This window comes from Octodon degus, unplaced genomic scaffold (genome assembly GCF_000260255.1).
Source record: "Octodon degus isolate 3935 unplaced genomic scaffold, OctDeg1.0 scaffold00005, whole genome shotgun sequence".
Classification (NCBI taxonomy): domain Eukaryota; kingdom Metazoa; phylum Chordata; class Mammalia; order Rodentia; family Octodontidae; genus Octodon; species Octodon degus.
Window position 1 is genome coordinate 1552648 of NW_004524581.1, and position 5695 is coordinate 1558342.

General features: G+C 39.5%; 1 protein-coding gene and 1 pseudogene across 3 annotated transcripts in view; one reads left to right on the forward strand and one right to left on the reverse strand.

Annotated features, from left to right (window-relative positions):
• Window positions 1–5695, forward strand: part of Prkg1 (protein kinase, cGMP-dependent, type I) — a 1308883-nt gene that overhangs the window by 588526 nt on the left and 714662 nt on the right. The window lies entirely within an intron of this gene.
• Window positions 1187–1763, reverse strand: LOC105742880 (annotated as a pseudogene).

Consider the following 5695-nt stretch of genomic DNA (forward strand, 5'->3'; position numbering starts at 1 on the left):
TTTTGACTACACACACACACACACACACACACACACACACACATATATATATACTTTTCCGGAAGCAGGGATTGAACTCAGGCCCTTGTGCTTGCCAGGGTAGCGCTTATTCCACTGAGTCATTTCCCCAGCTCCCAACATAAACATATTTCTATGTCTAATATGTAGTATCTATTAATGTGATATGTGTTTTACTTGGAAACTTGTGTTTTACTGATTCTTATGTTTCTAAGATACACTTATATTGATATGTGCAGCTATAGTTTATTTAAAATTCTAAGTCATCCTATTATAGAAGTATACTACATTTTGTTGATGTATTTTCTAATTGTTAAAACTTTGGAATTATTCTCCCAGATTTTTATATTATAAACAATAAAATCATAATTATATTTTTTGCAATAATTGCCCCATATTCTTGGCAATGCCTAGTCTTTCTAGGCTTTAATTATTTAACTTTGTCTGATAGTTTTGAAATGCTATAATTGTGTATAGTTAACTGCCATGTTCCTACATTAAAAAACCAAACTTTGCATGATATTTTATGCGTCAAAGGAATTTTAAAAACAGTTGTAGGTTTTTATAGCACTTTAGTAAATGCAAATTTTATAGAAGAAAATGAAGGCATTATCCAGTACTTACCTACATTCGTTGATTAGAACAACTTTTTTGTCTTTCATAAGAGAAAAAAAAATCAATTTGGGAGCCAAATATTTTAACATACAAAATAATATTTTCATTATAAATTGTAAACCTTTACCATTTCCAACTTGTCTCTCAGGAGCAAAAAGATTTAGGGTTTTGTTTTGTTTCAATTTTACATTTTAAAAAGATGAACCAACTATGTCTTTGATTGAAGTGACAAGTGATACCTACTTGACCCGGTCGGGGTGGGGGGCGGTGGATCAGGTCTCCTATTCCTTTGGTACTGCTAAGTCATCTTAAAATGCACAAAAACAAGTACATTTTTCAGAAGTACAGACAGACTTACTTTTTATTTATTTCTTTATTTTTTTGTACTGGGAATTGAACTCAGGACCTTGTGCTTGCCAGACAGGTGCTATGCCACTGAGCTATATTTCTGGCTTTAGACTTATTTTTATTTATTAATTATTATTATTATTTTTTTTTAATGGACAAGACCTCTTGTATTTGGGACCTGCCCGCTCTCTGTACATGCAGGGCACTACTTCATCTCCTCCTCCTTGGACAGGGTCTTGGCCATCGCTTCCTTCTTGGCTTGCAGGCGCTTCTCATGGCGCTTGCGCACTTCCTTGGTCTTCATCTGCGAGCCTCGGCCTGGTCAGCCAACAGCTTTTTGCAGTCCTTGTCCGCCTTCAGCTTGCGGATGTGCTCCAGGAGGATCCGCTTGTTCTTGAACACATTTCCCTTCACCCTCAGGTATAGGCTGCGGTACACGTGCCGGTGGATCTTAGATTCCCGGTACCTCTGGAGCAGCCTGCACAGGATCCGCACTCTGCGCATCCAGGTCACCTCCTGCATCCGGGCATTGGCCGCACCCTCGGGTTTACTGATGCCCACGTGCCTGCCCTTCTGGGGAGCCAAGGTGTTCTTCCGGCCTTGCGCCCCAGAATGGACCGTCACAGGCTTGCGGGTGATTAGCCCATCTTTGATCAATTTCCGGAGCTGCTGACGGGAATTGGCATTGGCGATTTCCTTGGTCTCCTTGGGGTCCAACCAGACCTTTTTGCCACAGCGGAGGACGCTGGAGGCAGCCTCTTCTGCAGCCTGAGCCTACTCATGGCTGCGGGCTGCAGCCAAAGGAAAGAACTGGACTGACTTTTAAAATGTCCTAGAAAACATATTTGTTCAGAATTTGGGACATACATTTTCTCTGGAAATAGTAAGGTATAATTTAGGAAGTGAGTAGCAGCTAACTTCATTAATGCAATAAAAAAAAATGCATACAAAAACACCTCATTTGGACCCAATACTATTATGGGCTACTGGACTCTTTTAGAATATTTTGCTGAGTTTACACACCTATAATATTCAAATAACGGAACTTAACAAAAAAAGAGTAGTATACTGATGAATGTCCATTTTGTATCTGTGTATTCAAAGTGGTTAGGATAGATAAATAGTTACATTCTCTTAATGAATAGAGGGATTTGTTCTAATGGTGTTTGTAAATAGGATATCATGTCCGCATCTTGTACAGCAATTAACCCCTGGGAGGAATGTATGCAATGTGTTAATTATTGAAACTGTCCTACCAATTTGATTTGAAACTGTCTCATTGCTATTTGTTTATCAATAAAATTATGGGAAAAAATAAAATAAAATAAAAAATCTTTTAGATCAACCCCCCCAAAAAACCCACCTCATTTGTCTTGAATTAATGCAATTAAAAGAACACTGATTTGTCTGGAAGAATCGAACCTCTTTTCTGCAGTATTCTTTCCTTTGAGGAAATATAGTCCATACTGCCACCCCATGTGCTGTTAGGGCTCTGAAGACAGTTTACCTGTGACCCTCTAAGGAGCAAAGCAGCCACTTTTAAATGGGAGCAAATCATTAGAGAAATTTTATGGGTAATTTGCTGGGAATTCCTTGGAACGTTGACCACTTTGAGTTGATAGGAAATATAAATACTTTTCCCACTTAGCTACAGTATTCATTAAACGATACTCTCAGCTACCAGATTCGAAGGTTAATTAGGATGACATCTATTATTTTACTTTTTTATTGTCTTAAAACTAATTGAAACTGTAATGATGTAGCCGGCAAGATTTGCATTCAGCTGCAGGTAGAATTGCTTTTCACTTTGCCTAGTAGTCTGCTGAATGGTCCTGAGTGAAGTCCTCACAGACCAAGTTCCCATCCTGAATCACCACCGCACTTGATGGGTAGATAGGGCCCAGGAAGAAGGCAGCCCGGCAGTAAGCCATTCTGCAGTCTGAATATTTCTAAAGTCTGATTCACATTCTTTCAGAAATGAATGAAGAACCAAGGGAAAAAGGAAAAATGAAACGAAATTTAGTCGAATTCCACTCAGAAAATATGGCATCGAGCTCCTTTCCTGGCTCTTCTGGGCTTCAGTTCTCTATGAGTGAAGCATTGGTGCTTCAAGGCGGCGTTCACCACTTCAGTCCTGAGTGGTACTTGCTTTCCTTCTCTCTTCCGCAGCCCACCAAGTGGGGGCTTGACTTTTAGCATTTGGATAAAAGCCGTAGACACTTCCACATTCTCTTTGTGTCCAAAGGGCGTGAGTCGCATGAGTGAGCCTGCTGTGCTTTTCTATGCCATCCAGTCACACAGCACGGTCACTGCGCTCCTGCGCTCCAGCTCCTGCTCCAGACCACCATATAATACAGACCACGAGCTCCTGCTGCCTCAGTTACACCCTCCCACAGCAGCTGCTTACTTTAAAAATATGAGAGCTGGGCGCGGTGCCCACCACTCGGGATACCAAGGCGTGAGGATTGCTGTGAATTCGAGGCCAAGCAAAGGCTACACAGTGAAGGCAAGTCTAGACTACATAATGAGACCCTGTCTCCAAACACAAATTAAATTAGTCCTTAATCCCCACTTAAAACTCTCAGGAGTTTTTCATTTCATTTCAGTTAAAAGTCTTAGGGGCAGAGCTGTAGGTCTCTGTGTCATCTGTCCCTTGGCACACTGATTCCTCTCTGCTGGTCCTTCTCGCTTGCGCCTTGACCCTTCTTTTTGTCTCCTGGATCAGGTTCTTTGTACAAAACGTTTCCACCACCTGGCTGGTCTTTCTTGAGATCTTCACATCATTTTCATCTTCTCATTATTCCCTCTTGGGTTTGATTATCTTGTTTTCAGAGAATCTTCTCTACCTTTCCTATGGGAAGTTCTCCCCAGCCAGTGCAAGTCATGATTTAACATGTCCTTTTTCCTCCTTAGACAGTGTTTTCACAAATAAAATTATTTTGTTACTGTTAATTTAATACCTATTTCATTTGGTATCTTCTGTCCAATAATTTTTCCCATAATTTTTTTTAATTTCATGAGAGTAATGTCAGTATTGATCATTTATTTATAGCACTTGGACCAGCATTTGACAGGTTTAAGGGATTCAAGGTATAAAATCTCTAGGCTAGGGAGATAGCTCAGTAGGATAAGCACCTGCCTGGCAAGCTCAGGATCCTGAGTTCAATCCCCAGTACTAAAAAAACCCAAGATACAAAATCTCAATAGAACCACTGGGAAGAATATATGCAGTGTATTATTTGTTGAAACTGTACTTTCGATTTGATTTGAAACTGTCTCATTGCTATATGTTTATCAATAAAACTTTGAAAAGAAAAAAAAATCTCAATAGAGGCTCATTCATTTCCATGAGTATATATGTGCATGTGTTTTTGTGGGTGTGTATTCCAGTAACTGTGCTAGTTGTAACAGTAGATGCAAAGTTGACCCAACACTCATAGTATGTTGGCATTCTCCTGACACACAGTAGAAGCTAAAATATGGGTATGAAAGAAACTTACAACAGGAAGCAAAAAGAGGAAGACAAAATAATATGTGAGTTAATAATTTTTTTTTCCTTTCATGAAGGTTACTACATACAGTATGCGATTTACCCTAGACTTCAGTGATTTAAAATTTCACGAGTGAATGTCAACAATATTTTGGAATAATTGCTGGAAAAGTGTTAACTGAGGCAGAAAATCACTTTAATGTGAATTGGATGAGTATTCCTCAGGCATCTTTAAGTTTTGCATATAGAATAATAATAAAGCATAGACAAACTGGAATTTATAGTGAAACTTTCATTATTTATATGATTAATTCACGATATTAAGTGGTGTACAATATTGTATGCCATTTACAGGCTATTCTTCTCACCCATTTGAGATGAGAATCCTGTTTAGTCAGGGCTTTGAAGAATTCTTGATGAATATAAGTTAGAGTAAGGCCTAGAATTCCACCGTGTGCATTTGATCCCTAGCTCTAGCTCCTAATCACCCTTTTCCACTCAGAAGTAACATTTTCCAGGTATTTTTGGAGAATTAATTAGCTTCCATTAATTAATTTGTTCCATTACTGCCTTAATGACCCTGTTGCACTTTGGGTAGCTCAGTACAATGGTGTGAACCTCATTTGCCAAGAGTAGCAAGTACAACAGGCTTTCGTTTAAATGAGCTCTTCTGCAATATCAGTCGATTAACTAAAGGGATTTTTAAAAGCCTACCTGAAGCCACTTCTTGCCAAGATCCCAGAGTCATTCCCATGGGTAAACTAAGTCCCTGTGTTCAAAACTTTAAAGTCTATTTTGCAAGAAAAGACTAAGTTACAGAATCATCTGAGACTATTAGAAAACAAGGATTCATATTCCGCAAAATGTGGTGCAAATAGAAAATGAGAGGGAAATTCCCAGAATAGAGTAATTGGTGTTAAGGTTCAGCTTTCATTGATTCAACTAAGTTAGAAGCTTCTTGGTTGTATACTTTTGTGCATAAAATCTTCTCTTGTCAGGCCTGTGAGATAGCTCAGCAGAATAAATGCGTGCTTAAGCAAGCGCAGGGCCTGGGGTTCGATCCCCAGCACCACATGCTGCACCGGCCCTGTCCCTGGATGCACTGAGCTGGCCACCGAGACTGGGTGTAGTGGCATACGCCTGTAATCCCAGCACTGGCTGAAAATATGAGGATCACAATGAGCCCAAGCTGTGTAGTTAGTCTCTGTACCAAATACATTTAAA